Source organism: Lytechinus variegatus, chromosome 9 (assembly GCF_018143015.1).
Source record: "Lytechinus variegatus isolate NC3 chromosome 9, Lvar_3.0, whole genome shotgun sequence".
Taxonomy (NCBI): domain Eukaryota; kingdom Metazoa; phylum Echinodermata; class Echinoidea; order Temnopleuroida; family Toxopneustidae; genus Lytechinus; species Lytechinus variegatus.
Genome location: NC_054748.1, coordinates 6,298,863 through 6,311,798, shown reverse-complemented (window position 1 = coordinate 6,311,798; position 12,936 = coordinate 6,298,863).

Sequence of the window (12,936 nt, the reverse complement as noted above, 5' to 3'; positions counted from 1 at the left end):
TCACAATTTTGAAAATACAACCTTTCTCTCTTTACATGACCTTAATCAAACATAGGGTTTACCTGTCAGAAAACCGTGAAAGTCTCTGATTAGTACTAAACCGCCTCTTTCTTTCGTTTCTTTCATCCCTTTCTTGTGAGCTGCCAAATAAGGTTCCCACTGAAATTCTACAGCAATGAGTCATCGGAAGTTAAACAAACATACATTATACATTTTATAAAATGTATGAAGATTATCATTTTTGGCTCTTATCGAATCTTTCTGGAATCGTCTTTCCCCTCATGCATGCGATCTGACGATATACTACAATATTATGCTTGGCATGCGGAGATCCGTGGAACGTTTTATGAAAGGGCTTGTCGGACGTTTTATCCGTCAAGCACCCCATCAAGAAACATTAGAGACTTTTCGCAACACTACGCAAACGCTTTCTGGGACGTTGAGAATCTATTGGCAAAAGCCCTTCATGACAGCAGTCTTTGTCGAAAATCGGTGAATCACTGAAAGCTGCAGCACTGTCGTCCGTGACTCTGGACAATCGACATTCTTGGCAATTTTTCGTGAGCTCCGAATCTTAGGACGATCTGCATGCCCCGGTTCGTCAATTTTCGACAAAGACCTAAAAGCTCTTCGCTGTGATTTGACAGGCTTATCCAATAGATTTACCGTGGTGTAGACTCCGTCCCCGTTGCTATTATACTATTATGGTGTTGTGGAAAAAAACAGGGGTCCCACACAGCAAAAGCTCTGGTGTTAACCGGTATACATAGAGGACCACACCAGTTATTTTACTCCGGTGTTATATTGACAGTGTTAGTTGTAATGACACCTATAGGTGTCATTACAACTCCTTTAGTTGTTACAATTACATTTCTTGGTGTTATGTTAAATCTCTGGGGTGTAATTTTAACACCTCAGGGTGTGGTCACCTATAGACACCAACTGGTGTCAGTTTTAACACCGCAGTTTTTACAGAGCAGTAACACAATTGTTAGCGATTAATCGTACACTTGTTTTTCACGATTGAAAAAAAAAATTCTCCTATTAGTGCTAAGATTTGGGTTACGGGGCATCGGACCCTCGGAAAGGGCGTTGAAGGCGATGTTCACCCGGAAGAAAATTATGTTGTAAATATAATTATGAGAAATAAAGTATGATAAAAAAAAAATACATTGGTGAAGTTTTGAGGAAAATCCATCAAAGGTTGATTTAAAGGAAACCAAACCCCAAGAAGAGAAGCAATCTTATTGGAAAGAGTAAAATGAGAGGAACAATTAAAAAAAAAGGTTTCATCAAAATCGGTTATGAAATAAGCAAGTTATGGCCGATTAAAAAGTCTTGTTGTACTTACTATGTGGATCCTCAAATTGGCACATGTGCTTCAAAATGGCTGATTTGTGGACAACTCTCCATTTGTTGTGTGGATTATATTTTCCCATGACATATGTTGTGCTCAGAAGGAGCCAAGATGCAATTTGAAAGATAATGAGGAAAATTTGAAAATTTGTGTACAAAACAAATGGAGAGTTGTCCACAAAATCAGCAATTTTGAAGCACGTTTGCCAATTTGAGGATGCCCATAGAAAGTACAACAAGAGTTTTCAAACTCCCATAACTTGCTTATTTCATAACCGATTTTGATGAAACTTTTTTTAAATTATTCCTCTCATTTTACTCTTTCCAATAAGATTATTCTTATTCTCTTCTTGGGTTTTGGTTTCCTTTAAAAATACAAAATAAAAATCACCACCACATAAATGGGATTTAAAAACAAAGATTTACTGCAAATCACACAAACCCAAATCAGTGTAGTGTCATTTCAATCTGTACAGAAAACATACAATTAAGAAAAGGGGGGGGGGGCATCTTAAACCTGTGCGCTTCAGATTTTAAATCACATATGTGCGTTATTACATAGGTCTATGGGCATTGGTGCACAGATGGGAGAGGGGTCTTAGGTGGCAATTCATCCGCCAATATTTTCAAGACCAAGAAAAAAAAGAAAGAAAGGAAAAAAGGGTGAAAATTGTATAATCTTTTTCTGAACTATGCAAACAAATCTATCACTACATTACATTTTTTAATTTTAATAAAAAAAGGTCTTACATTTTATTCGCTCGCTTTTTAGAATTTTCCCCACATCATGTCTGCCCCCCCCCCCTCAAATTTTCTTGGCTTATTATCTGTCAAAGGGGAGTCAGACTTTGGAAATGAACAGGGGCCACTGAACGGTTTTCAAAGTGGGGGGGGGGGGGGCTGACCATGCAAAAAAAATCACAATCATATGGTAATTTTTACGTTTTTGTATACGGTTTTGGAAAAGTGCCCCCCCCCCGATTCCCTGATGAATAGGCCCTATCTTTGAATATACCCTAAACTCAAATGAGGTAACACGCGTACTTTTATTTCCCCCCTTAGTTGTAACAAATGAAAAAATGGGGAATTACCATAGTATCTCCCTGTTGGTAGAAAGGAAATTTCCTTTGGGGAGAACATTTATTTTGGCAATCCTGGCACTGGATCTACGTCAATCGGTCTGACAAATGGAAGGAAATCGACAGGAAATTTGTATCTAAACATCGAAAAACTCAGACAGGTGTATTTATATCATAACCCCCCCCCCCTCAAGAATATAATGATGTCATCATCTCATCATCGCGTCTCGGCATACGATATTAAATATGTCATTTAAGATTTACCCAGAGGTTTGCATTTTAAAGGTATTAAGATTAAACGTCAGCACATGCGGAAATATTAAATCTATAGGCCTATATCGCCCCTACCCCCATGAAACACGTCTCAGATTAATATACAGTGCATATCAAAAAAAAGTTTACACTTTGAAAAAGCCCCTGGAATTCAAAAATATACAACATATTGGTAATTTTTTCACATATCATCTTAGGTTTGGGTCTTATCTATCCAATGAATGCAAGGAAATATATCTCCTTGATGAAATTAAAAGTTTTGTTACACTTTAGTGAGCACTGTCCATTTTTGTAAAGCTCGCAGAATTCTGTTTGCGTAGAAATGCTCGTTTTCACGCTGTGTCAAGGGGAAAGGGTAAAATCAAACTTACCCTGCGAAACATTTCTCATACATTTCCTTGCACTTTTAGTCAATAAAAATAAAACGGATACATTCAAGCATTTTGTAACAATTTTGCCACCCAAATTGAAATTTCAACATTTAGTAAGCACAACCTTTACCCTTTTGTGCCAACTGGATCTGAGGACATAACTGAACCTGAACAAAAGTTTATATCAGAGATCTCCAGCATTTTTTTTCACTGAGATTTTATCATTTAAAGTGGGTTTACATTTCATTTTTTCATGTAAATGCTTGTTTCTCCACACTTTCCCAAGACAATGATTAACAAAATAAAAATCAAGCCTAAGCCATTTCATGTAAATCACAGCTCAGTGTAAAGCAAATATCATCTCGATGGCCTCGGTGTGTGGGGGAGTGGGGTGGGGCGCAATGCACTCTTCGAAGTGTTTTGGGCAAAGAAACAAGTTTAAAAAGCTAAAAGATATCTTCAAATAAATTTCACTAGCTAAATTCCACGTTTTCTTCATGATAAAGGTCTACTTTTTTTCACCACATTTTCAAAAGTAAGTGGTGAGACCGTACTCATTCAAGCGGAAATATTTTTCGACAATTATCATGATTATATCGTCATTTGCTTAAATGGATCTGCACCAATGTTGAAATGTGGGAAATTCTTCTGGATATTACAAATATATAATTTTACAGGATTTTTTCAAAGTGTAAACTTTTTTTTGATACGCACTGTATTAAACATACCACTTGAAATTCAGTCAGCGGTGTGAATTTAAAAGGTATAAAACATGAAAAGCCAGCGCGCGCACGTAAACATTAAACAAACAACTTCTCAAGATGGAATATTTCATTATATACAACACGCCTAAGATTAAAGGGGAATCCAACCCAAATAAAAAATTGTTTTTATAAGGAAAAGAAAAATCAGACAAGTTGATAGGTGAAAGTTTGAACAATATTGGACAAACAAAAAGAAAGATATGAATTTTTAAAAGTTGTAAATATTGGTAATCACTATACCCATGGAGATTTCAAATTGGCCGCATATGGTATGTCAGAGTGATGTAAGGCAATTACTCTTCCATGTACTCCAATACATATTATGGCTAAAATGTCATTTTTCCCAAAAGTTTTATTTCAAATTATATTTTTCTTTCATGAGGACATAAAACAATATACTACATGGGTTATATTCAGATTACTGCCCCAGGGGAATGGGTACTTAGGAGAAAACCACAAATCCCTGATAATAAAGTACATGGCCTATGGGAAAGTTGTCCTTGCCCCTTGTCATAATTTACTTACCCAGTTGCCAATTTGAAGTCTACATAGTATTAGTGATCTCAATTCTAAAGCAGCTATAACTTTCTTATTGCTGGTCCAATTTCTTTCAAACTTTCACCATTCTGTTTTATTTATTTTTCTCCTTCCCAACACAACATTTTATGGCCAAGGCTGGATTCCCCTTTAAGATAGACATCACTTAGATTTTGCCGCTGTTGTGAAGAAAAGATGTGTGAATTTAACATGAAATGTCAGCACGTGCGTAAACATTAAATCTGCATGCATATATAACCCCCCCCCAAAAAAAAAATATGTCATCATCTAATCAACACGTCTCAGATTAACATATTGAATATATAATTTACGATTTAGTCAGAGGTATAAATTCAAAAGGAGGAATTAACATTAAACGTCATCGCATGCGGAAATATTAACCCTATCAAGAAACAAAAGAATACATCAGTATCTAATCAACACGTCTCAGATTAAAAAAAAAACAATAAATATGTCGCTTAAGATTTAGTAAGGGATGGGAATAAAAGGTACATGACATGAAAGCCAGCGCGTGTAAACATTTAATGTAAACATTAAATCTATAGGCCTAAATAGCCCCCCCCCCCCACACTCCACATCAAGAAAATAAGTCTGCATCTAATCAACACGTCTTAGCCTGTGAGATCTTAAATGTGTCACTTAAGATTAAGTTACAGGTGTAGATTAAAAGGTATATCACACGGAAAATCATCGCGTGCGTAGACATTAAAATCTAAATGCCCAAATCCATATTCCCCACCCCCCCCCCCCCCCCCTCAAGCAAATAAGTCATCATCTAATCAACACTTCTTAGTCAAGATAATATAAGCCACTTAAAATTTAGACGCTGGGAAGAAAAAATCGTACGAATTTAACAGATATAATGCGGAAAGTCAGCACGTGGACATTCGGACTATAGGCCTATATCGCCCCCCCCCCCCCGAAAAAATGTCATCATTTAATTAACCCGTCTCAGATTCAGATATTATATGTCACTTAATACTGAGCCGCTGTGAAGGAAAGAAATTTGAATTTAAAAGGCATATGACATGAAAAGTCAGCACGTGCCTATAACCATAGCGCGCCCCAGCCCCCCCCCCCCCCTCCAAGAAAATATGTCATCATTTAATCAACACGTCTCAGATAAACATTACACCGCTGTGATGTCTGTGAAGAAAAAAATGTGTGAAATTAAGAGATACATAACATGAAAAGTCAGCGCGTGCATGAAATCTACTGGCTTTACCCCACCCCCCCCCCCCTCAAAAAAAATGTCGTTATCTAATCAACCCGTCTCAGAATACGATAATATTATATGCCACTTAAGATTAGGCCGCTGTGATTGTCTGTGAAGAAAAATAAATAAATATGTCATTCAACATTAAGCCGCTGTGATGTCTGAAAAAAAATGTGTGACTATTATAACATGAAAAGTCAGCGCGTGTGTAAACATTGAATCTATAGACCTAACTCACCCCTACCCACCTCTCGAGAAAATTATGTCGTTATTTAATCAACACGTCTCAGAATAAGATTGTGTCACTTAAGATTAGGCACATTTGAAGAAAAAACAGGACGTGACATAAAAAAGGTCAGCACGCGTGTAAAGATTAAATCGCTCGGCATTTTACAACATTTCTCAACTTAAAAAATTAGCGCGTGCGCAAACAGATAAATCCAACGAGTTCAGTTAAGCCGATTGAGATAGTGGGGCGTGAAATAAAATGAATATTTAGATACCGTTCGAGTACAGATACATAAAATCTTCTCTTTTTCCGGGAATTAAGTAGGCTTACAATAAAAAGGCGATATCTGGATTAAAAGGTGTATATTAAGCTTCGTATTATTGCTGGTAGGTCAATTTCAATTGTGTCACATAGATAAAATTGAAAAACAAACAAACAACAACAAAGATTCGCACGCGAATGGGTGACAAACTTTGCTAGTATACTCGTTGTATATTAGCAAACAGGTGGGTGTTTCATAAAGCTGTTCGTAAGTTAAGAGCGCCTTTAAGAACGACTTTAAGAACGACTGGCAATCCTTTCTTAGGCGCAAAACCTTCGCCAATTAACGTTTTTGTGTATACCATTTACCACAAGAAAGGATCACCAGTCGTTCTTAAAGTCGCTCTTAACTTGCGAACAGCTTTATGAAACGGCCCCTTGGGGGCACGCCAAAAACTGTTTGGCGTGCCTTAATATTTTACCATAACATAATATTTTAGATATTGAAAATATCAGAAATTTATAAAGCTCCGTTTTGGGTTTGATCTACTCAATATCATGATGACGTCATAAAAAATAAATTTGAATTGGTCAAATATTTGTACACATATTTGTTCTTCTTTATTAAACCATATTAATGTTGTCGTCAGAGCGAATGTCTCCCTTTAAGCCGTGGAAAGTCAAAGTGCGTTTAAAACCGGACGCGATAAAAACAAACAATAACAATTCAATTCATTTTGTTTACCACCATAAAAATCATAACGCCGTGATAAAGGATTCCAAAAATAATTACTATACACAAATAACACCATTGAACCTTCATTGGTCACACCGCATTTGTATTATACAAACATGAAAGGCTGTAATGAAAATATAAATTGATATGCCTGTGAATGCACTATTTACTTGCAAATTCGTATATTTTTTCAAATGATATAAAATGAATTGCTTTTGAAGCGTATTTTGTACAATGTCATACAAAATTTTCAGCTCAGAATTGTATGGATAGACTGATAACCTGTTAGTTATGGAATATGAATGGAGTTCTCGTTATGAGCAGTGGCGGATCGATATGAGCCCCCCCAAAAATAAATGAGGGAGCGAAATATGATGTTTTCTTTCATTTTCTTTTATTTTCTTGGTCGTGAAAAAGAATTGAGGAGGGGGCAAGCGCTTCATACACCTCCATCTGCACGCCACATTACTGGCACACAGCAAAAACTGTGGTGTTAACCGGTGTACATGGAGGACCACACCAGTTGTTTTACACCGGTGGTGTTAGTTTTACACCCATAGGTGTTATTACAACACCTTTGGTTGTTATATTTACACTATTTGGTGTTATGTTCAATCTCTAGGGTGTAGTTTTAACACCTCAGGGTGTGGTCCTATATTGACACCAACTGGTGTCAGTTTCAACACCACAGTTTTTACAGTGTATGAACATTGAGCTATTAGCACCATGCCTGTATGAAGGTCCTCTCGCTCAGGAAGTGAAACAGCAAGTTTTGTATAAAACGTGCTATTTTTTTGCGTAGAGACACACTTGTTGATCAAAGTTTCAATCAGGGTCTGTGCCTGCAGACTAGGGGAGAGGGAGAGGGGCGGGGTGGGAACCCTAGAATTTTCACGACCAAGGAAAAAAAAGGAGAATTTGAAAGAAACGAAAGGAGCAAACCATAACACATTGTATTATTTGATATTACACCACAGTCTAAATTACATACATATTTACATCATTATAGTCAACATCTACACAAAATTAAATCTTTGTATAAAAAGGGTCAAAATTTTAACATGGTCGATTTGGTTACTCGCAAGTTTGTAACATTTTCCCCCGATACGGCATCTCTGGCCCCTTATTTTTATTTTTTACTCATTCCGCCACTGGTGCAAAATATATCATGTCTTAAACAGTACATGACTGCAAGTTTAATGCTGCTTCTTTACATCCGGTCGTTCTTCGACCATTTTATGGTGCGCATGCGCAAATTATTGTTTTTATAATACTGATGAACTTTCAAACATGTTTACATTTTGTTTTAATTGTTCATGTTACTCACATCACGACCTGTGTTATGTGTCGTTTGTGCGTTTTCCCTACTCGTTTCGATAACCCTAATGTTGCATAATGTAGCCTATATCGTGCGAAATGACTCAGTTCCCCCTTGTTTTCTTGTTTTTAACTGGAATATTATTTAGATCGTTTACTCTCACCCCCTTTTTTGTTCTCTTTCCCTTGAAATGAACTGTTTGAGGGTGAAAATGATTGGTGACACCCCCTAACATGGTGATTCATCCGCAAGTAAATAGTCCGTTAAACTTTTGTTTTTATCCAACTCACACTCCTCACGTAATCACGTAACAATCAGCCTCTAAATGTATCACTCTGGCGATTCCACCCACATACGTAAAATATTCACAGACAGTTTATAAACAGCAAATCAGACTGGATGACACTTTTTTGTTTTGTTCAAACTAAAGCGCTGCTCCGCGAGCGACCATACATAGCCCAGAGAACGCTCGCGTTTCGAGCGGAGTCAGCGAAAAGGCCCAGTCATCGCGGAGCGATTTTCGTATTTGCTTCCCGACTCGTTAATGAATATGAATGCACACAAAACACGAAGTTTTATGGCTTTGCGAAGACCTAGCCTACATTGTCGGGGGTAACTCCCAACGATTATTTGCCCATCAATTTCTCTTACTATATCGAATTTTCGAGTGGCCAAGAAGAAGAAAAAAAAAAGAAAACTCAACAAAAAGAATGAAAAGAAAAGAGTATAAAAGGCTCGAGGGCTGTGTTTACATTTCGAAGGGGATTATCAGTTGCTCTTTAAAGATAATCAACGCTTCTTGACACCTCGGTCAAAAGATTAAGAAGAGAAGGATGATTAAATAATGATCTGTTTGAGGACACCCTAAGCGAGGATGAGTCAAAAAGTCAACAGATTTCAAGAAGAATGGGATGGTTAAGAGCTTCTCTGAGTCCTTTCATGGACGAGGTTCGACTTTCAAATAGGACACAGTAATGAGGACATCTTGAGTTTAAAAAAAAGAAGATAATTATATACTTCTCTTGATTTTTGAAATGTCGAGAAAAATATTAAAGCAAAACGTCAATTATCTTTAAATAATCCCCGCCAAGGGCAACAGTAAATGGCGAGAAAAGCATGAAAAAGTTGGTGCATGAATTAATCATACAAGGACAAAATACCATAGCGTTTGTTGTTGTTGTTGTTATTGTTTTTATTAATCTAGGACTAGCGAACTTTTAGATGCATTTTTGGTTTGGTCTTACGTTCCGTAGGATAATATTTTTTTAAGTACAGTTTACAAAGAGCAGCAATCACCATGATTACAATTGCATATAGTGGAGGAGCCGTGGTGTAGTGGTTCTGACTCTCGCCTTGTAAACAGAGGGTCGTGTGTTCGAATCCCACCGCGGTCTGGCGTCCTTTGGCAAGGCGTTAATCCACACTTTGCCACTCTCGACCCAGGTGCTAAATGGGTACCCGGTAGGATGTGAAAGTCATTGTAGCTTGTCCAGTATTGTGTGCGCCTCACAGGCGACTGACTGGAATACTCCCCAGGGAGTGGAGGATGTGCGCACATTGTGTGCGGGAATGACTGATTGAATCCGATGACCGGGGTAATAATATATCTGTAAAGCGCTTAGAAACGTCGTTCCGATGGATTAAGCGCTATATAAAAGCGGATTATTATTATTATTATTATATGTTAACATATTATCATGATTATAGCTGCATGATTAAAAGATAACCACTGATAACAATGGTGTTTTTTTGGTACAAAATAAACATTATGTTATTCCAAATCATATTATGTAAAGTATAATATAATCTAAAATTAAAATTGTATAATGTTCCACCCATCGCCTTTTCCTTTTCACTTTTTTGTTGTTGTAAAAGATGGGGGGGGGGTGCAAGCGCCCCAAAACGACCCCATCGGTACACAACTAAAATATTAGGATTGACCACTCTATTCAGAGCCATTGATATGTTGATTGATTGATTGCATTTATTCTTTTTTTCATTCCAAAATTTAACAAAAGTTACAATGTAAGGCAAAACACAAAAATATAATATTCCTTGAACGAAAAAAGGGAACCCACTGGAAAGCAAAGCCGGTTAGTATATATGGGTTAACTGCAATAAATAGTAAATTAAAGTATGTCTTTGATCAATGAAATTCAATTCGTAAATTAAAAAGTTTGTACAATGAAATAGAATACTAGTGGTGTAAAGCTTTTTATGCCTACTCACTATGTTACAATTACTGTATAAAAATCCCCTGAGTTTAGGAGTGTGTGAACAGATAATCACTTAGGCAAGACAGGACGAATACTAAAACTAATAATTCCTCTGTTTCCAAGAGGGACAATTTTTCTATTGCATTATTTGTTAGAAAAGTACTTGGGTGACATTTTGGGGGAGAATATTCACCAGAGACGAAATGGTGAAAGAGAATTATGCTAAAGTTTTGAAGTGTTGGCTTATAACCCATAGGGTGAGGATAATACTATATACATGTATAGATAAAAATGGTAATTTAGAATTAAATTAAAACGACTTGATATGTGGAGATAATACTTCAGAAACAAACATTTCGCCACAACTCTGTTTAATTGTTCTCAGATGACTGAAATTGTACGAAACCGGTTTTTGTGGCTTTGGGGCGATCTATTTCGTCAAAAAACTTTAGAGGGTGGATAGTTTTAGAAATTCCTCAAAATCTGCTTGTCACAATTCTAATTAATTTCTATTTGATATGAATGCTTATGCCCTAAAACAGTCATGATGTGGATGATACGATCCGACTTTTCTTTGCATGGTCAGCCCCTTCTTTCGTAGCTCAGCCCTCCCCCCCCCCTCCCATTTTAAAAACAATTTCTTACCCCTCCCTTTTTCCTCTCACTTTGTAACAAATAAAGAACTGCCAAAACACATCGGTGGACATGTTTATTGTCTACAGGGAAATGCAATGTTTAAACATAGCTAAACTCATGATGTAAATATAATGTGTGGTTGGGCACGTGTTGCACTTGTTAACAGATTAACATGATTAAAATCGCACAATACAGTAACGCATCCATTAACAGGCATTATCTGTCGATAACATATGCACTAATCTCCGATGGGTTGCGAAATGTCACACCGGCCTCTGAGGTAGTTATTTCCTTTTACCCCCTATTGATATTTGCGTGAAATCTTATGGAATCAACGAATGGTTATTGCAGTTGTAAGTTAGGCACCTGTGGACTTAAAGGGGAAGTTCACCCTGAAGAAAACTTTGTTGTAAAAATAGCAGAAAAAAATATTACAAAATATTGGTGAAGGTTTGAGGAAAATCCGTTAAAGAGTAAGAAAGTTATTAGAGTTCAAAGTTTTGGATTTGTGACGTCATAAACGAGCAGCTGCCCCATGTGTTATGTAATATAAAATGCATGAACTTCAAATTTTGTATGGTTCCTGATGACTTAATTTTGTTTTGTTTTCTATTCATGATCGGGTGTGAAATGATTTGTCTATTGATATACAAAAGGTACAGTGAAAACCATTTTCAAATTTCTGAGAAAATGACATTTCATTGATTTTTTACCATTCGCTATGTAGGAATGCTGCTCGCATATGACGTCACAAATCAAATAATTGAAATCCTAATTACTTTTCAATTATTTGATGTATTTTTCTCAAACTTTTGGCAATATTTTTTATTAGTTTTCTGCTTTTTTACAAAAAACTTTTTGTCAGGGTAACTTCCCCTTTAAACAGCCAAAGGGGAAGTTCACCCTGAAGAAAAGTTCATCGAAAAAATAGCAGAAAATATAATTAAAATATTGGTGAAGGTTTGAGGAAAATCCATTGAAGATTATGAAAGTTATTAGCATTGTCTTATTTGATTTGTGACGTCATATGCGAGCAGGTTTCCTACATATCGTATATAATGGTAAAAAAAGGGAATGAAATGGCATTTTCTCCGAAAGTTGAAAATGATTTTACCGTAATTCAGTATATTAATAGACAAATCATTTCATGTTCGCCCCTAAAAAGGACAACAAACATAAGTCGTTACGAACCATTAAAAGATTGAAATGTATGCATTTTAATTACATAACACATAACACATGGGGCAGCAGCTCGTTTATGACGTCACAAACCATAAACTTCAAATTCTGCTAATTTTCTTAAACTTTAATGGATTTTCATTAAAACTTCAAGAATGTAATTTTTCTGCTATATTTGCTACAAAATCATCTTCAGGGTGAATTTTCCCTTTGAATGCAATGTTTAACATCATTGGTGTATGGGGGGGGGGGGGGGCTTAGGTGCCATGGTTCCTCTAGTGCAACTGTATATAATGAAACAGATTGAAAACACCGAGGACAGAAAACCGAACTGACATACATATTCCTTTTATTTCCATATCAAACAAACAAATACCATTCAAGTATGCAATGCAAAACGATGTAAAGTATTCAAATCAATCAAACAATAAGTTCATATTGTATAATTAGCCTCAACATAAGAACTCATCAACACTTCTCTTCCTCTCCTTGGTTTTCTCAAGTGCATAAAGACAATTTGTTATATAACATATTACTTATTACTTATTATTACATTTATCGGGGAGTTTATACATAACAGCTTGGGTCCACTTTAAAAACTGTGGTGTTAAAACTGATACCAATTGGTGTTAATAGAGGACCACACCCTGAGGTGTTAAAATAACACCCTAGAGATTGAACATAACACCAAAGAGTGTAAATGTAACAACCATATGTGTTGTAATAACACCTATAAGTGTAAAA